The 22,441-nt window shown below is 42.2% G+C and overlaps 1 long non-coding RNA gene across 1 annotated transcript in view; it reads right to left on the bottom strand.

Annotated features, from left to right (window-relative positions):
- The window catches only part of LOC138774346 (uncharacterized), a 52,170-nt gene extending 48,227 nt beyond the window's left edge, over window positions 1-3,943 (bottom strand). Inside the window, exon 1 of the long non-coding RNA XR_011360293.1 lies at window positions 3,871-3,943. This is a non-coding gene — a long non-coding RNA (uncharacterized lncRNA). The remainder of the gene's footprint in view (window positions 1-3,870) is intronic.
- Between the last annotated feature and the right edge of the window lie 18,498 nt (window positions 3,944-22,441).

The raw sequence follows: 22,441 nt of genomic DNA, 5'->3' as shown, positions 1-22,441 counted from the left end.
AAGTAGTGAATGTAAAAGTCCCCCAAAGGGACTTCAAATGTGTAAAAAAAAAAAAAAGTTAAAAACACTAACACACTACCCCAAAACCCCTCCCCCAATAAAAGTTGAAATCACCCCCCTTTCCCATTATATAAATAAAACATATAAAAATAAATAAATAGATAAACATATAATATACCGTAGCGTGCGTAATTGTCCGATCTATTAAAATATAACAAGCGTCATTGCGAACGGTAAACGGCGTACACGAAAAGAGGGAAAAAAGTGCGCGGATTACCGATTTTATGTTACATTATATATATAAAAAAATTAATAAAAAGTGATCAAAACGTCCGATCTTCACAAATATGGTATTAATAAAAACTAGAGATCATGGCGGAAAAAATGACACCCCATACAGCCCCGTAGGTGAAAAAATAAAACCGTTATAAGCGTCACAATAGTCCCATTTTATTTATAATTAATTGCCAAAAAAAAGGATTTCATTTAAAAAAAATATATAACATTAGAGAATCTGCGTAAACCTGCATATGGTTGTGTTCGTACTGACCTATAGAATAATTGTATCATGTCGCTGTTACCATATAGTGCATTACGTAGACACAGGAACCCCCCAAACGTTACCATATTGCATTCTTTTTTCTTTTTTTCGATTTCACCAATTTATATCTTCATAAATAATATATTTGGAATTCCATCATACATGTTATGGTAAAATGAAAGACGCCATTACAAAGTACAACTATTCCTGTAAAAAACAAGCACTTACATGGCTTGTAGATAGAAAACTGAGAGTGCTAGAGCTCTTAGAAGGGGAGGAGGGAAAAACGGAAACACTAAGATCAAAATTTGCGCGGTCCACTGGGTCATTTTGGGCCTGGTCCTCAAAGGGTTAACCCCTAGACGACCCGGGACGTAACTGTACATCCTGGGTGTTTCTCCTGCTATAAAGCGCGCTCCGGAGCGTAGCAAGCTTCATAGGAGGTGGGGGCCGGCACCTAACTGTTAATGACAGGCTGCAGCGATCAAGCTTCAGCGTGTCATTGACTCCTTAAACGCCGCGGCCGCTGCGTTTAAGTGTAAGTGACAGGGGGAGTCCCCTGTCACTTCCCGATCGGAACCCCCGCAGTCCCGATCTTTGAAACGGACCGCCGGAGGTCTCTCACCCGCCTCCGTGCGGTCCGATCGGCGCTCTGCTCACTGAGCCTGCACAGGCAGGCTCAATGAGCAGATCGCCTATCACACTGATCAATGCTATGCCTATGGCATAGCAATGATCAGTGTGTGTAATCAAACTAGTGAATGTAAAAGTCCCCCAAAGGGACTTAAAATGTGTAAAAAAAAAAAAAGTTAAAAACACTAACACACTACCCCAAAGCCCCTCCCCCAATAAAAGTTTAAATCACCCCCTTTCCCATTGTATAAATAAAACATATAAAATTATAAATAAACATATAATATACCGTAGCATGCGTAATTGTCCGATCTATTGAAATATAACAAGCGCCATTGCGGACGGCAAACGGCGTAGACGAAAAGAGGGGAAAAAGTGTGCGGATTACCGATTTTGATGTACATTATATATTTTTAAAAAAATTATAAAAAGTGATCAAAACGTCCAATCTTCACAAATATTATATTAATGAAAACTAGAGATCATGGCGAAAAAAATGACGCCCCATACAGTCCCGTAGGTGAAAAAAATAAAACCGTTATAAGCGTCACAATAGGCCCATTTTATTAATAATTAATTGCCAAAAAAAAGGATTTCATTAAAAAAATATATATACCATTAGAGAATCTGTGTAACCTGCATGTGGTTGTGTTCTGACTGACCTATAGAGTAATAGTATCATGTCGCTTTTACCATATAGTGCATTACGTAGACACAGGAACCCCCCAAACGTTACCATATTGCCTTTTTACAATTTCACCAATTTATATCTCCATAAATAATATATTTGGGATTCCATCATACATGTTATGGTAAAATGAAAGACGCCATTACACAGTACATCTACTCCTGTAAAAAACAAGCACTTACATGGCCTTCTAGATAGAAAACTGAAAGTGCTAGAGCTCTTAGAAGGGGAGGAGGGAAAAACGAAAACACTAAGATGAAAATTTGCGCGGTCCACTGGGTCATTTTGGACCTGGTCCTCAAAGGGTTAATATGGCGACCATATTTAGTGTACACAACTGAGCTTGGTGCGTTTTAATACCAGCCATTCAGGTAATCTGTGCTCCAGTGACAATCCCCATAGTTGCAGTGAGCTGACATTGATCTGGAGCCAGGAATACTCTCCTTACTGGAAGCTTCCAGACGTACGTTTCAATGAGTGATGGGCTTGAATTTCTCATCTGAAACCGACAGATAAAATCTTTCCCCTCCCTGTCTAGTTAAACTCCCAGCAGCCAATTTACACATCCTATAATCCACCGTTCTTTCATGAAGTTTGATTGCAGTATTTTGCATTGATTCTTGTTTGCATTGGCGTTATACCCGCATGCCCAGCTTTTCTCTAGACTGAGCTACTTTATTATTGTCTGAGTTTGTTCTTTCTCTGTCTCCACCTGTCGAATGATTGTGGATAATCCTATACACAACAGCCAGTAGACACTTCACTTCCTATTTACTAAGGGTTGTAAGATCCAAAATGCACTTAAAGCCAAATCACGTGTGTGTGATAACATATATCATCAATAAATGTTCCGGAAATGATCATGATGGAAACCAATGTTCAATTTAGATGACCTATTGTATAAAAAATCCTCTACTATAAGACTAGTCCTGTCCTGCATTATATGACCAGCCTTGTAATGTGAATAGACACTGGGAAAGGCTAAAAGAGGTACTCCGGGGTGGGGTCATTTTCATTGTACGGCCTCCAATGCCGATTCCAGCTTCCTGGTCTGAGCTGCGGCTTGAGACGTGACGTCTCAAGGCAGCTCAGCCATTTAGCGGCCAAGGCGGGACTCCGCTCCGACCGCTAAATGGCTGAGCTGCCTTGAGACGTCACGTCTCAAGCCGCAGCTCAGACCAGGAAGCGGCAGCCGAACAGGAGAACGGGGCGGCGCGATCCGGGACCTGGCGCTGGAACCAGGGAGGTAAGTGACCAGCGGCTTCTATATCCACCCCCTACCCAGCCGTACAATAGAAATTACCCCAGTCGGGAGTACCCCTTTAAAGGGGTTTTCCAATGAATAAAAACACTTTAAATACAGTATGGCTGGGAATGACATAAAAATTGTAAAAAAAGACATACATATCTACCTTGGTCTCCTGGACTCCTCCTCAGTTCTGGTTCCCTGCTCGCCACTCTTCTTCCTACTTCTGAGATGGAGATTTAGACACCTCAGAAATTTTAAGAAGAGCAGTGAGCAGTGAACATTCCAGACAACTACTGTTAATAGCCATAGTTATAGTTTTTGTCTTTTAATTTGTCCTATGGTCATACCACAAAGAAGTTTAACCCTTAGTGACAGGTATCCCCATTTGTGTATCAACTCATAAGACATGAATGGCTCCAATACCAGCCTGAAATGGAAGTTGCCTCCTGATGAAGCCTTATAGTCTGCGGTCTGTTATTTTCATAGACCATTCAGGCAGACACTGTAAAACAGATTTCTATGTCTATTATTTTTATTAAATAATAATTATTATTATTATTATTATTATTATTATTATTAATAATAAAAAGGGGTCAGTGGAGCCTCAGTTATGAGTCTTAAAACACAGGAATAGCCAGATATCCCTCCAGGAGAGGAAAGCCTATTGCCAGGGGCGGGCTGGGCCGGGGGGCAGGGTGGCATCTGCCCCCCGGGCCGGCCTTCCCCAGTACATTACAGGGCCGCACTGAGGCTGCTTACCGCCCCAGCGCTCTCCTCTCTGCCTGTGCTGCAGGGCCGGTCTGTGATGCCAGTTGCAGCTGAAGCTGCTCCCCGCCCCCGTTAAGCCCCGCCCCCGTTAAGCCCCGCCCCCTGTGTACCTCCCATGTTCCTCCTGGCCCAGGACTTCCTGTATTACACAGTGTGGAGAGGAGGAGGCTGGCTGCTAACCTCCAGCTACACAGCGTCCTCCAGCTCCAGGCTCCTGCTCCCTGACCATCCCCCTCCTGTCCTGCTCTCTGCTCAGCAGCTATAAATGCAGGTAGGTACTTCGGGTTGTAGATAGGAGGGAGGTCGGGACAGAGAGGAGAGGGCTGTCTGCTGAGCTGGGCTGACAGAGGCAAACACACACACACTAGCATCTGTTTCCCCAACCCCCTGTAGCTGCTGCCCTTTACCCCCTATAGCTGCACCCTCTTCCACAGGCTGCATTGCCCCTCAGCACCTGTAGTTGATATGTACCTCCTAAGGCTGCTGTGTGAGCCTTCCCCCCAGACTGCTTTGCCTCTCCCCCCCCCCCCCCCCCCCTTTCAGGCTGCTGTGCCCCCCCCCCCCACACACACACACACACACACACACTTCAGACTGCTGTGCCCCCCCCGTCAGGCTGCTGTGCCCCCCCCCTTTTCAGGCTGCTTTGCCCCCCCCCCACAAACACACATTTCAGACTGCTGTGCCCCCACACACAGAATGATACACACTCATAGAGAACAATATACGGTCATACAGAACCATACAGAACAAAACGCACCCATACAGAACAAAACGCACCCATACAGAACAATACGCACCCATACAGAACAATACGCACCCATACAGAACAATACGCACCCATACAGAACAATACGCACCCATACAGGACAATACACACCCATACAGAACAATATACACCCATACAGAACAATATACACCCATACAGAACAATACGCACTCATACAGAACAATATACACCCATACAGAACAATATACACCTATACAGAACAATATACACCCATACAGAACAATATACACCCATACAGAACAATATACACCCATACAGAACAATATACACCCATACAGAACAATATACACTCATACAGAACCATACACACCTATACAGAACAATATACACCTGTACAGAACCATACAGAACAATATACACCTATAAAGAACAATATACACCCATACAGAACAATTTACACCCATACAGAACCATATACACCTATACAGAACATACAGTACAATATACACCCATACAGAACAATATACACCTGTACAGAACAAAACGCACCCATACAGAACAAAACGCACCCATACAGAACAATATACACCCATACAGAACAATATACACCCATACAGAACAATACGCACTCATACATAACAATATACACCCATACATAACAATACGCACTCATACAGAACCATACAGAACAATATACACCCATACAGAACAATATACACCTATACAGAACAATATACACCTATACAGAACAATATACACCCATACAGAACAATATACACCTATACAGAACAATATACACCTGTACAGAACAATATACACCTATACAGAACAATATACACCCATACAGAACAATATACACCTATACAGAACAATATACACCTGTACAGAACCATACAGCACAATATACACCCATACAGAACAATATACACCTATACAGAACATTATACACCCATACAGAACAATATACACCCATACAGAACAATTTACACTCATACAGAACCATACACACCCATACAGAACATTATACACCTGTACAGAACCATACAGAACAATATACACCCATACAGAACAATATACATCTATACAGAACAATATACACCTATACAGAACCATACAGTACAATACACACCTATACAGAACAATATGCACCCATACAGAACAATACGCACCCATACAGAACAATACGCACCCATACAGAACAATACGCACCCATACAGAACAATACGCACCCATACAGGACAATACACACCCATACAGAACAATATACACCCATACAGAACAATATACACCCATACAGAACAATACGCACTCATACAGAACAATATACACCCATACAGAACAATATACACCTATACAGAACAATATACACCCATACAGAACAATATACACCCATACAGAACAATATACACCCATACAGAACAATATACACCCATACAGAACAATATACACCCATACAGAACAATATACACTCATACAGAACCATACACACCTATACAGAACAATATACACCTGTACAGAACCATACAGAACAATATACACCTATAAAGAACAATATACACCCATACAGAACAATTTACACTCATACAGAACCATATACACCTATACAGAACATACAGTACAATATACACCCATACAGAACAATATACACCTGTACAGAACAAAACGCACCCATACAGAACAAAACGCACCCATACAGAACAATATACACCCATACAGAACAATATACACCCATACAGAACAATACGCACTCATACATAACAATATACACCCATACATAACAATACGCACTCATACAGAACCATACAGAACAATATACACCCATACAGAACAATATACACCTATACAGAACAATATACACCTATACAGAACAATATACACCCATACAGAACAATATACACCTATACAGAACAATATACACCTGTACAGAACAATATACACCTATACAGAACAATATACACCCATACAGAACAATATACACCCATACAGAACAATATACACCCATACAGAACAATATACACCTATACAGAACAATATACACCTATACAGAACAATATACACCCATACAGAACAATATACACCTATACAGAACAATATACACCTGTACAGAACCATACAGCACAATATACACCCATACAGAACAATATACACCTATACAGAACATTATACACCCATACAGAACAATATACACCCATACAGAACAATTTACACTCATACAGAACCATACACACCCATACAGAACATTATACACCTGTACAGAACCATACAGAACAATATACACCCATACAGAACAATATACATCTATACAGAACAATATACACCTATACAGAACCATACAGTACAATACACACCTATACAGAACAATATACACCCATACAGAACAATATACACCCATACAGAACAATATACACCTGTACAGAACCATACAGAACAATATACACCCATACAGAACAATATACACCCATACAGAACAATATACACCCATACAGAACAATATACACCCATACAGAACAATTTACACTCATACAGAACAATATACACCCATACAGAACAATACGCACCCATACAGAACAATATACACCCATACAGAATATACACCCATAAAGAACCATGCAGAACAATTTACACCCATGCAGAACAATATACACCCATACAGAACCATACAGTACAATATACACCCATACAGAACCATACAGTACAATACACACCCATACAGAACCATACAGTACAATACACACCCATACAGAACCATACAGTACAATATACACCCATACAGAACCATACAGTACAATACACACCCATACAGAACAATACGCACTCATACAGAACCATACAGTACAATATACACCCATACAGAGCAATATACACCCATACAGAACAATATACACCCATACAGAACAATATACACCCATACAGAACAATACGCACCCATACAGAACAATATACACCCATACAGAATATACACCCATAAAGAACCATGCAGAACAATTTACACCCATGCAGAACAATATACACCCATACAGAACCATACAGTACAATATACACCCATACAGAACCATACAGTACAATACACACCCATACAGAACCATACAGTACAATACACACCCATACAGAACCATACAGTACAATATACACCCATACAGAACCATACAGTACAATACACACCCATACAGAACAATACGCACTCATACAGAACCATACAGTACAATATACACCCATACAGAACCATACAGTACAATATACACCCATACAGAGCAATATACACCCATACAGAACAATATACACCCATACAGAACAATATACACCCATACAGAACAATACGCACTCATACAGAACAATACGCACTCATATAGAACAATATACACCCATACAGAACAATATACACCAATACAGAACCATACAGTACCATATACACCCATACAGAACCATACAGTACAATATACACTCATACAGAACAATATACACCCATACAGAACAATTTTTTACTCAAACAGAACCATACAGAACAATATAGACCCATACAGAACAATATACACCAATACAGAACAATATACACCCATACAGAACCATACAGTGCAATATACACCCATACAGTACAATATACACACATACAGAACAATACTCACCCATACAGAACAATATACACCCATACAGAACCATACAGTACAATATACACCCACACAGAACATACAGTACAATATACACCCATACAGAACATACAGTACAATATACACCCATACAGAACCATACAGTACAATATACACTCATACAATACAATATACACCCATACAGAGCCATACAGTACAATATACACCCATACAGAACCATACAGTACAATATACACCCATACAGAACAATACGCACTCATACAGAACCATACAGTACAATATACACCCATACAGTACAATATACACACATACAGAACAATACTCACCCATACAGAACCATACAGAATATACACTCATACAGAACAATATATACCAATACAGAACAATATACACCCATACAGAACAATTTACACTCATACAGAACCATACAGTACAATATACACCCATACAGAACAATACGCACCCATACAGAACCATACAGAACAATATACACCCATACAGAACAATATACACCAATACAGAACAATATACACCTATACAAAACCATACAGAACAATATACACCAATACAGAACAATATACACCTATACAAAACCATACAGAACAATATACAGTACACCTATACAGAACCATACAGTACAATATACACCCATACAGAACAATATACACCTATACCCTCGATTCACACGTTGTAAGAGTGCGGCTGTATTTGCGGCTGTAATTGTGCGGCGGTATTTTTGGTGGTTCGTGTGTATGCTGGGAAGTATAGGATATGCGGCTGCACAGTGCACACTATGTATGAATCTACGGCCCGATCGTAAACGGACCCGTAAAAAATGAACAAGACCATTATTTGCGGCTGGACATGCGGCCGAGGATTGACAGGCGGTCCGTACGGAGTACTTCAAAAATAGCCGGCAATGATGCCGAATGCCGATGCCTCTAATAGTTACTATATTAAATTAATCAAAGACATTTTATTTGTAATCAAGACACTTTCGTTGATCAATAATTTATTTCTAACGAATCCATCATTTTGCAATTAAATATACTGTTAAAAAAAATAGATATATAAATAAATGTATATTTATCTATATATTTATTTTTTGACAGTATATTTAATTGCACAATGATGGATTCGTTAGAATTAAATTATTGACAAACGAAACTGAATTTATTTCCAAGAAAATGTGTTTTATTCATTAAATATTAATTAGTACAGGAAGCTCTATAAGCCGGTAATTCATATTCCCGGTAATAGAGCTTTCTGTACTAATCATCACTTTACTTTAATGAAAACATCAAATGTTTCTTCTAATTATGTTATGACAATAACATTATTAGAAGAAACATTTAGAATTATATGTGCGCTCAGCTGATTGGCTGTTCGGCTGAGCGCACATATAATGAGCCGGTCCGCAGTACAGTGACTTCATTGTGCTGCGGACCAGCGAAGAGGACACATCGGGGTGAGTATAGAGCTCTCCCCACCCCCTCCCCGGCACTGCACCCCTCCCAGCAAGGAAGGGGGGGTCAGTTAACCCCTTCCTTGCTGGGATGGGTGCAGTCTGACATCAGTCTGGCCCCCAGGGGGTTAAGGGGGATGCAATACATCCTCCCTTAACCCCTTGGGGGCCAGACTGTAAGCAGCGATCTGTAAAGATGCTGCATACTGTAAGGTGCACAACACCGCTCACAATGATGGGTGTTGTGCTCCTGTTTGTGTGTTTTTTGTGTGTTTCTCCCTTTTTGTTTTTCAGATATCGGTATCCTGTGGATTACGTCGGATTCCGTGGACTACGTCGATGACCAGCGGTTGTTCTTTGAATTTTTTAAATAAAATGGTCAATGAGGGGTGTGGGGGTGTTTTTATTTGAATAAAAAAATTTGTAAACTTGTGTCTTGTCTTTATTTCTTTACTTTTTAGACTTAGTAGTGGAAGCCGTCTAATAGATGGAATCCATTACTAAGTTGGGGCCTAGTGTTAGCCGGTATAAAATGGCTAACACTAACCCCCTATTATTACCCCAGTACCCAATGCCACCAGGGGTACTGGGAAGAGCCGGGTGCCAGTGGTCCCGGAGCGTCAAAATTGGCGCTCCTGGACCGGGCGGCAGCAGGCTGGTAAGATTTAGGCTGGGGAGGGCCTAAACCAATGGCTCTTCCCACCCTGGTGTTACCAGGCTGCTGTCGTTTGGTTTTTAACCCGGCTGGTTATAAAAATAGGGGGGACCCTATGCGTTTTTTTTTAATTATTTATTTATTTTAAAAAAAATTCGCATAGGGTCCCCCCTATTTTTATAACCAGCCGGGTTAAAAACCAAACGACAGCAGCCTGGTAACACCAGGGTGGGAAGAGCCATTGGTTTAGGCCCTCCCCAGCCTAAATCTTACCAGCCTGCTGCCGCCCGGTCCAGGAGCGCCAATATTGACGCTCCGGGACCACTGGCACCCGGCTCTTCCCAGTACCCCTGGTGGCATTGGGTACTGGGGTAATAATAGGGGGTTAGTGTTAGCCATTTTATACCGGCTAACACTAGGCCCCAACTTAGTAATGGATTCCGTCTATTAGACGGCTTCCACTACTAAGTCTAAAAAGTAAAGAAATAAAGACAAGACACAAGTTTACAAATTTTTTTATTCAAATAAAAACACCCCCACACCCCTCATTGACCATTTTATTTAAAAAATTCAAAGAACAACCGCTGGTCATCGACGTAGTCCACGGAATCCGACGTAATCCACAGGATACCGATATCTGAAAAACAAAAAGGGAGAAACACACAAAAAACACACAAACAGGAGCACAACACCCATCATTGTGAGCGGTGTTGTGCACCTTACAGTATGCAGCATCTTTACAGATCGCTGCTTACAGTCTGGCCCCCAAGGGGTTAAGGGAGGATGTATTGCATCCCCCTTAACCCCCTGGGGGCCAGACTGATGTCAGACTGCACCCATCCCAGCAAGGAAGGGGTTAACTGACCCCCCCTTCCTTGCTGGGAGGGGTGCAGTGCCGGGGAGGGGGTGTGGAGAGCTCTATACTCACCCCGATGTGTCCTCTTCGCTGGTCCGCAGCACAATGAAGTCACTGTGCTGCGGACCGGCTCATTATATGTGCGCTCAGCCGAACAGCCAATCAGCTGAGCGCACATATAATTCTAAATGTTTCTTCTAATAATGTTATTGTGATAACATAATTAGAAGAAACATTTGATGTTTTCATTAAAGTAAAGTGATGATTAGTACAGAAAGCTCTTTTGCCAGCAATATGAATTACCGGCTAATAGAGCTTTCTGTACTAATTAATATTTCATGAATAAAACACATTTTCGTTTAAATAAATACAGTTTCTTTGTTCAATAATTTAATTCTAACGAATCCATCATTGTGCAATTAAATATACTGTCAAAAAATAAATATATATATAAATATACATTTATTTATATATATATTTATTTTAACAGTATATTTAATTGCAAAATGATGGAATCGTTTACATTTAATTATTGAACAATAAAAGGGACTTTATTAGACAGAAAATGTGTTTTATTAATTCAATATATTAACCATGAGAGACATCGGCTATAGTGCAGAGGATCGCAAACCCCGGTAATAGCGATTCATGTAAACTGTGTTCCCTGCTTTCCCAGATGCATCCAGAGGTGTTTGCATCACTTTCTTAACATTTTATTTGTTATTTTTAGTTGAACCAGATTTCCAAGTAAATGACCGTATGTTTTGAGCCGCATGTCTATTTTTTCCCACGGCCGGAGTTTCACCCGCACATTTACAGCCGCATAAAAAATACAGCCGCACAGTTACAGCGTGTGAAACCAGCCATACAGAACAATATACACCCGTACAGAACCATACAGTACAATATACACCCATACAGAACCATACAGTACAATACACACCCATACAGAACCATACAGTGCAATATACACCCATACAAAACTATACGCACTCATACAGAACAATATGCACCCATACAGAACAATATATACCCATACAGAACAATATACACCCATACAGAACCATACAGTACAATATACACCCATACAGAACCATACAGTGCAATATACACCCATACAGAACCATATACACCCATACAGAACAATATACACCCATACAGAACAATATACACCCATACAGAACCATACAGTGCAATATACACCCATACAGAACAATACGCACTCATACAGAACAATATACACATTTTGTAGGGTATTTTGGAGCATATTATATAGTAGTCAGTATGTTGGAGGTCACCCAGCTTTCCCAGCATCTTGTAGTCAGTAAAATGGAGGTCACCCAGCTTCCCCAATATCTTTCACTCAGTATAATATGGTCATCCAGCTTTCCCACCATTTTATACTCAGTATATTATGGTCACCCAGCTTTCCCACAATCTTATACTCAGTAAGATGGAGGTCACCCAGCTTTCCCACCATCTTATACTCAGTGGCTGGTAGCCTCGGGGAGCTGCATAGTATATCTATACTGTGCAGCTGAAAACCATATCACCACAATTGTGCTAATTGGTTCCTTTTAAGGAGCACTCCAGCCCTTACCTATTATTACCCTCCCCACATCAGTGCAGGGACGGTAGATGGCACCCCGGGCCTGTACTTCTGCCAGCGGCGATGTTCCAACAATTCGGGTAACGTCTCCTTCCCTTCTGGTCATTTGTGACAGGGAATTCCTACTGCTCTGTGTGAAGGGGCCAGAAGTCACCTTGTCAATGTAAGTCTATGGGATGGTTCCGTGTCAGCGCTGAGCCGTCCCATATACTTATACAGTAAAGAGATCCCCGACCCCGTCACAGCGAGCAGTAGAAATTCCCTGTTTACAAATGACTGGAAGGGCTGAATGTGTTATCCGAAGTGTGAGAACATTGCCGCTGGAGGAAGTATTGGAGTGGGTGGCATCTACCTTCCCTGCACTGATGTGGGGAGTGTAATAAGTGAGGGCCTAGAGTGGTCCTTGAAGGATGGGCCGCTAGCCGGCTACTCATGGGCCAGTGCTGTGTGCTTGCCCCCCAGGCTAAAATTTGCCAGCCAGCCCCTGCCTATTGCCAAGGGGGTGACTCCCAGTAGGGAGATCACCAAACCACCCTGATACGTAGCCCCTTAAGTCCCACTCGGTTGCGAGTTTTGGAACATAAATAGGGAAGTGCCAGGGTGGCCCCTTTTGCATCTAAGTCTAACTCTGTTGCGAGCATTGCGACATGACAAGGGATTACCAAAGACAGACTGTTTCAGTGTATTTGCCCCTCATCAGTGTGGAGCAGGATTCTGGCTAATGGGGGCAATGAAAAGTAGACCAACAAAACACAACAATAACTTAGCTCAGGGAGATCAGTGAAAAAAAAATCTAATAAAGTATTCACTCTAGAGTCTCCATTAATACATTGTCCCCTATAAATTGAAATATGCAAAAAAAGGGGTCAGTGGAGCCTCAGTTGCGAATCTCAAAACCTAGGGATAGCCAGATATCCGTCCAGGGAAGGAAAACCTGTTGCCTGTAGCAGGCAATGTATCAATGGAGACTCTTGAGTACTTCATTGGATTTTTTTACTGATTCCCTAAGCTCAGTGATTGCTATAGTTTGTTGCTCAGTTATTAAAGTAATATTTGGTACAGGTTCCCATGATATGGTTAATGTGTCATTCATATCCCCGCTAACTGACAGCTAAAGGAGACACCACTACTGCCTTTTCCACTCAAGAATACAATACTTGCCCATAGTTATGATTTTACCTAAACACCCTGGATCACAAAAACGGCAGGATCATGAAAATGTAGCCCCCTATGGGCATTTTAGAGGCGTCCCCAAGCTCCTCAGGGGCGGGGCTTATATTTTCAGATTTTCAGTGGGGCTTATATCCTGGAAAAAAGACAGATTTTTGTGCAAACCATGTGGTTTTCCGCAAAAAATCTACACTTTTTCCCTGACGTACACTAGGGGGCAGAATGATAAATGTTCCCTATAAATTTTTTATATATTTTGGAAGGGTTAGGGTTATCTAACACTCCAAAATTACAATCAATTTTTCAAGAAATGTGTCTTACATGTAGTCCTGCTTCTTTTGTCTATCCCTTTGCATATTCTTTCTCCATGTCTTCACTGCTCCGTTTTTATTAAAAAGAAGGAAAAAAAAACACTGCTGCTCTGGACAGCTCCTGACATGGACAGAGGAGGCAACAAAAAGCACTGTGCCAGATTGGGAAGGATACACCCCTTCCTGCAGGACATACAGCGGCTGATAAGTAATGGAAGACTAGAGATTTTTAAACAGAAGTAATTAAAAATTTTATAAAAGTTTCAGAAACTAGTTAATTTGAAAAAAATAAATAAAAAATAAAATTGTCTGTAAAGTATCCAAATATAATAATACTCGATGAATGCAATTTGAAAGGGATTTATGGGATTATTTTGAAAAAAAAAGTAATTTTTTCCCCCCAGAAACAGCGCCACCTCTGCCTATAGCCTGGTAGAGCACCTCAGTATCTTTGCTGCAATACCAGACATATTTCTCTCTTTCACAAAATCCCTATTGTTACGCACAATTATCGCTGACATTGTCATCGTAACCAATTGTATCCTCCATAAAGTCCCTGGTGTGCTCCGCGATTCCAGAACTTTCCCCGCCGTCGCTGCCTCAGTCTGAGTAATAGGCCTATTGCACAAGAAAGAGGAAACTTTATAATGTTCTGCATATTCCAATAATTTCATTGAAATTCTTTTGGCCGCCTGACTTTGATCAGACCCATAAACACCTCCGAAGGACCTGGAAGAGGTTCAAATCTGCCATATTTTACAAATTTGGAATATATTTAGCTATGGCTGAGCATAGCTCCACTGTAAAAGTGTCATCCATAGTCATAAATGCTGAGAATAAGCACATGTTGTATGTGCATATGAGGCTCATCATCATCATCCTCACAGATACGCAGGCCAAAGGGGGATCTTATCATTTAACCTGGTAGAAAAATAGGCTCCATCAATCCAATTTTGAAGACCAGAAAATATTTTTGTTCCTTCTATCCTAAAGCCTAGAGACAATGGGTCATTAGTTACTGCTGGAGAAGAGAAGACATCAGTGGACATGAGTTAATCCTATGTCTGTATTTAGATTTGGCACATTCATGTCAGGATGGTGACTTCTTTTTTTTAATTTTTTTTATGGGATCGCTCAGTTTGATCTTCGACACCATTAAAGTTTATAGCTTTGCTTTCTTACATCACTTCAAGATCCTTTTTTTCTTCACCGTATATTTAGAATGAGAAGAGAGCTAGGAGAGCTAGGGTCCTATTACACGGGTCAACTAGGGCCGATCATTTTAGTGCTAGATCGGCGCTCTTTTACTGGACCTATATTAGGCAGTAAGGACTGCATGGATATCGTTAGCGATCTGACACCATCGTTAATATCTAACACCTTTCCTCTCTCCGTTTCCGGTCTTCTCTCGTGTGCTCCGCAGCTTCCCAGTCGCAGAGGCTGCAGCGTCTGAGCGGCCAGTCAGCTGACAAGCCGCTCTGCCAATCACAGGCTGCGACGGTCCGGCCTATGGTTGGCAGAGCGGCTTGTCAGCTGACAGGTCGCTCAGACGCTGCAGCTGCCGGGACTAGAAAGCTGTGGAGCACAGGAAAGAAGACCTGAAGTGGGGAGAGGTAAGGTGTCAGGTGTTTGGGTAATCGTCAGCCATTGGCCTTGCATCGCTATTACACAAAGCGATGCGCAGTCGGCGCCCAATGTTTTGGGGTCAAAACCTAAACCAACAATCAGCCAATGATCGTCTGATCATCATCTCTGTTACACGGAGCGATAATGAGCCAAATCGGCCCTATTTGGCCCATTATCACTCCGTGTAATAGGGCCCTTACTTTGTATACGTATTCCCTTGGAACATTGCCTGCCCTGTAATGCTCCCTATGCCAGCTTGGCGTGTCTCCCCAAGACTTCTTCTTACACCCTCAGATCCTTAGACATGTATTATAGCTGCCAATGATGCATTCATTCTCTATCTGGTCATTTCCTGGAAATGAGAGAAAGACGCTGGAAGCAGAGAAGAGTTTTTTCATGGTTCCCCATTCTTTATTATGGAATGGGGACAAAGGCTGTGCCTCTGTGGATGGCAACCAATGGTTTCATGTTGTAAGATTTCTGTTATTGTCATCCATATTTTCATGTTTATATAGTAATTGGTTGCGCTCTTGCCATGGCTGGGTCACTGGGGCTGGTATTGAACCTGATGGTGGGTTCTGGTGTTTTTGGGGCTACTTGTCACAGTGGCCAGAAATGGTAAGACCCACCCACATGGCCACCGGACCTTAGTTAGAGCTGATGTGAGGTGTGGAGTGTAGATGCAGGTGCGGTGGCAGAGATGACAGAGTCGCACTTTAAACAGTCTTCAGTGCAATAAAATTATACAGTGCTAAAGGAGTAGATAGAACAATGGAGCATGCTTAAAGTAATGAGTACTCTGCCGGGATGTGGTGAAGTGTAAATATATATATATAGTGTCTTGGAGAACTTTTCATACTCACGTATAGACGAGTCTCAGTTATCTCCTCTGACCGCCTTCTGCCCCTCTGTGTCGGGTTTCCGAAAGTCAGTAGAGAGTGGTTACTTGGCACTGTGCTCTACTGCGGTACAGTCCCTTTGATCTCTCCTACTTTAGGGGGGTGACAGAGGTTAAGGATCCACTGCGTAGGCAAGAGAGGTTGCTCCCTTATCTTCAGCTACCCTGGGGCTTGAGTCTAGCAACACATGATGGTGGGGGTTACTAGCTCTGTAGACAGGTGTTCACACGTCATGCTTGGCCTAAAGCCAGGCACCAACTCCCTAACCATGGGAAGTGTAGTGTATAGGGGGGGGAGGGATGTATAGCTAAACAATCCTGGTGAACTGCAGCTGTGCTCTAGGGGGGTGTGACACCTAGTGGTTGGAGTAGGGCACAGCAGCTAACTGAACTAACTGTAACACCTGATAGACTTTTTACCTTTTAGCCAGGTGTAAGAAAAGGAGAAGACACGTAGTGGGACACTACACTCTACAGTCATTAAATGAATGTGCAGTTGTCAACAAATTTTGTGCCAACGTAACCAAAAGTCGTCCATATTGGATGCTTCTTGGTTATATTTTATTATGTCTCTTATGTTAAAAAGGTAGTCCAGGGGCTCAGTTACCCCTAGCAACCAATCAGATTCCACCTTTCATTCTTCTCAAACTCTTTGGAAAATGAAAGATGGAATCTGATTGGTTGCTAGGGGCAACTGAGCCAGTTTCACTTTACACCATGTTTGATAAATCTCCATCCTTGCTCTTTGGCTGTACATTGCCCTGCAGATGATGAATAGTGGAAGTGAAGAACATAGTGGAAGTGAAGAGCCGGATGAACAATCCGGTGATCACTCATGCACCCTGGGAGTATGATCCTCAAGTATCCCACATAGCATGACTGATGGCCACACAATGTTGCCAAAGTTTTTGCCCACATGTGACAATTGCGATTCAGTACCCATTGCCCTTTATCTTTACCAAGAAAGTTCTGTTGGCCACCCACAGCTCCTGTTCAGCTCCTTCCGGACCCCCGCTGCTCTCATCTTGTGCCTGCTTCTGAGACGAGCTAGGAGCAGGACCAGCCTGCTCAGCCAATCCCAGGCCACAACAATGTCCCATCTCAGCCAGTGATTGGCTGCTCTAAGCTCTCGCTCTAAGCAGTGATTGGATCCTGCTCTAAGCTCTCGTCTGAGGTGCAGGCAGAAGAGACAAGCTGCAGGGGACCAGAAGGGCATTACTGGGAGCTGCAGGGGACCAGAAGGGAATTACTGGGAGCTGCAGGGGACCAGAAGGGCATTACTGGGAGCTGCAGGGGACCAGAAGGGAATTACTGGGAGCTGCAGGGGACCAGAAGGGAATTACTGGGAGCTGCAGGGGACCAGAAGGGCATTACTGGGAGCTGCAGGGGACCAGAAGGGAATTACTGGGAACGTCAGGGCACCACAAGGGAATTACTGGGAGCTGCAGGGGACCACAAGGTAATTACTGGGAACGTCGGGGCACCACAAGGGAATTACTGGGAGCTGCAGGGGACCACAAGGTAATTACTGGGAACGTCAGGGCACCACAAGGGAATTACTGGGAACGTCAGGGCACCACAAGGGAATTACTGGAAGCTGCAAGGGACCAGAAGGGAATTACAGGGAACGTCAGGGCACCACAAGGGAATTACTGGAAGCTGCAGGGGACCACAAGGGAATTACAGGGAACGTCAGGGCACCACAAGGGAATTACTGGGAACGTCAGGGCACCACAAGGGAATTACTGGGAGCAGCAGGGGACCAGCACTTAACTGGGGGAAGATAAGTATAGCTTGGGTTTTCCTATTTTTCTCATATTTGGCTCCAGAAATTATATATGTTTTTTTAAATGCTGGAAAACCCCTTTAAACTCTCAAAGTCCTTATGCGGGATACTCTGGTAAGAAATTGTTTTCAAATCAACTGGTGTCTGAAAGTTATGGACATTTAAAAATTACTTCTGTTAAAAAAAAAAATCTCAAGTCTTCCAGTACTTATCAGCTGCAGGAAGTAGTATATTCCAGTCTGACACAGTGCTCTCTGCTGCCCCCTCTGTCCATGTCAGGAACTGTCCAGAGCAGGAGAGTTTTTCTATGGGGATTTGCTGCTGTTCTGGACAGTTCCTGACATGGACAGAGGTGGCAGCAGAGAGCACCATGTCAGACTGGAGAGAATACACCACTTCCTTCAAGACATACAGCAACTGATAAGTGCTGGAAGACTTGAGATTTTATTAAATTAAGTAATTTGTAAATCTGTATAACTTTCTAGCAGTTGATTTGAAAACATTTTTTACTGGAGTACCCCTTTAATGTCTTCCTGTCAGTGACATCCCTCTCCCTGTCCACCAGGCCACCAATCCCCCAGTCCAATAACATGTTAATGTCCGACCATAGCTCTACCTGAGTCATCACTTCTGTACAGAAAGGAGATGTATGGAATGAGAAAATATAATAGTACCCGGCAAGTAATTTTTTTTGTCTTTCTGCCATTTTAAAAAAATCTGCTGAAATGTAATAATAGTAGTGGGCTGTTTTCTTAGTAAGGTTGGACACACTATGTACTGGGCGGCTGAATCCATGTCAGGACTGGAAGCCAAAACCAACAGCTTCTTATTAAAGCCCATATTTATCTGGATACTTATATACTGGTATTAACCATGTCCCTATGGAATGCCCACAATATAATAGGCTCATGAATCCCTTATTAAGTTTACACAGCTCTCCTGTATAAGTTATAAGGTAATGAATGTAATTACACGAGGAACGTGCCACCGCCAATCAACTCCAATAGCGGTAACAGAAAGTCAGCGACCCTTTCTTCTCCTCTATTCTAAAGGTTCTCTTAGACGGCCCCATATGGGGGAATCAACGGACAGAAAACAAGTGTCGATCAGCGAGAAAGGCAAAACAATCGTGTTGCCAGGGCACACAAACGATCACTGTATCATTTGTGCAGCCATTTAAACCAATACTCTTTTTCTTTCAAATTAATTGATTTCGGAAAGTTATATAGATTTGTAATTGACTTCTATTTGAAAATCTCCAGTCTTTCCATACTTATCAGCTGCTGTATGTCCTGCTGGAAGTGATGTATTATATTTCCAGACACAGTGATCTCTGCTGCCACCTCTGTCAATGTCAGGAACTGTCCAGAGCAGAAGCAAATCCCCATAGAAAACCTCTTCTGCTGTGAAATGGTGACTACTTACACTTTTTCACGGCCAATTATCAGCCATAGTAGCGTTTCTAGCAATTATCCTTACCGATAATCGCCCCCCTGTAAAAGGCCCTTTATACATTTTGCAATGTCCTGCATCTGAAATTTGCCCATACATTATATACTAAAGTCGTCCGAACATGCTGCTTTCTGACATATCTGAGTTGATGGCACAACGTTTACTTGGCTGACTACTGCATCCACGGTCGCCAGGGTTGCACATTTCTTTGTGCTTCTTCAAGAGCTTTGTCTGGTAGAGATCTTGCTGATGCAGGAAACCTACCTGGTGTCTTGTTGCTGTGCTCAGCCATGCCAGGGTGCATGACCTGTCCCATGTCACTTCCTCCCACAATCTCACCTTTATGGCAGAGTTTGGCTGTTCCTTACCCAGTTGTAAGCTGTTCTGCATGAGCAAAATAGGCAGATTGAGAAGAGCTTAGGGGAAGCAATGCATACTGGGGATTGCAGCACTAATCAGCTGATTAACAAGGAAGCACTGTGATTATCTGACACAGTAATGCTGCGTTTACACAAAGCGATAATTCACCCAATCGATCGTTTAACGATTTTGAAGCAACAATTTGGTTTTTATAACAATCAGTGTTTAGACGAATAAATCGTAAGAAAATCGTTATTGGGATCGTTTTTAAGATCGATTAAGCCCATCTTTCACATAGGGTGAATCTTGGAAAGACTGTTTACACGAAACGATCTGCGAATTCTTAGCGAATGGCGAACGACGATTTGAGAACATGTTGAAAGATCAAAATGAACGATTTCTCGCTCGTCGCTTGATCGTTTGCTGTGTTTACACGGAACGATTATCGCTCATATGCCATCGTTATTGCTAAAATTTAAACGATAACCGTTAAGTGTAAATGCAGCATAAGGGCCCTATTACAAAGGACGATTATCGTGTGAAAAATCGTTATATCATTCGAATTTAAACAATAATCGTTCTGTGTAATTGCAGGCAAGGATCGAAAAATCGTTCGTATGTCGGTGATCGTTGATTTTGATTTGTAATTCCACATTTGTTTGCTCAAGTTCCGCATTTGTTCCCTAATCATTCAGTGTAATTGCACATTGTTCATTGTTTTGCTGGGATCAGAAGGAATAAACGATCATAAAAACGATCGCAATAACGATCGCAGTAACAATCGTACCATGGTCCTGTGTAATATGGTGAACGATTTCAGGTTAACGATAAACAATCTAATTTGCGATCGTTTATCGTTAGTCGTTTATCGTAAAATATCGCTTCGTGTAATAGGACCCTAAGGGTACTATTAGACGGGCCGATGGGGGCCCGATAATAAATGTAAACGAGCACTGATCTGCTAGATCGGCGCTCGTTTACTGGGCCTATTACACGGCCCGATAATCGTTTAACATGGTCTGCAGGGACATCATTACCGATGTCCTTGCAGCCCTTGTTTAAACGTTATACATTACCTATCCATGCTGCAGGGCTCCTCTTCCTCTGTGCTTCTCCCCGAGTCCCGCGCGCTCCAACTTCAGAGTGGCCTGTGTCAGCTTACAGGTCGCTCAGCCAATCACTGACCGCAGTGGTCCTGGCCAGTGATTGGCTGAGCGGCCTGTCAGCTGACACAGGCCACTCTGAAGCTGGAGCCCACGGACCCAGAGAGAAGCACAGAGGAAGAGGAGCCCTGCAGCCTGGATAGGTAATGTAAATCGTCAGTCGGCGGCCGTGCACCGCTATTACATGTAGCGATGTGCGGTCGGCGCCCGACAATTATAGGTCAGAACCTATATCAACGATCAGCTGATGACAACGATCATCGGCTGATCGTTGTCTTTAATACACAGAATGATATTTTTGGCCGAATCGGTCCCATTCGACCGATTATCGTTCCGTGTAATAGTACCCTAAGAGTCCCGTAAACACAAAAATAAGATTCTAGTGGTTTCAGAACTGAGGCAGACAGGTAAACAATGGTTTTGTAGTATTTAAAATTTTTAATAGAATACTCTTTTAATTCATACGAATACAAACTAGGAGTATTCCCGGAAAAAAAAAAATGTTTTAAAATCAATTAGTATCAGAAAGTTATACAAATGTGTGAATTACTTTCAGCACTTATCAGCTGCTGCATGTCCTGCAGGAAACGATGTATTCTTTCCAGTCTGACAAGGTATTCTCTGCTGCCACCTCTGCCCATGTCAGGAACTGTCCAGGGCAGTAAAAAATCCTAATTAAAAAACCTCTGCTTCTCTGGACAGTTCCCTATATGGACAAAGGTGGCAGCAGAGAGCAGTGCAGGACATGCAGCAGCTGGTAAGTACTGGAAGACTTCATTATAGCTTTCTGATACCCTTTAACCCTTTTTTTATTATTTTATTCTCACTTTGTGGCATTTTCCTTGTATAAAATCAATGTAATAAGACATATTCTGT

This window comes from Dendropsophus ebraccatus, chromosome 15 (genome assembly GCF_027789765.1).
Source record: "Dendropsophus ebraccatus isolate aDenEbr1 chromosome 15, aDenEbr1.pat, whole genome shotgun sequence".
Taxonomy (NCBI): Eukaryota; Metazoa; Chordata; class Amphibia; order Anura; family Hylidae; genus Dendropsophus; species Dendropsophus ebraccatus.
This window is presented reverse-complemented; position numbering and strand designations above follow the sequence as displayed.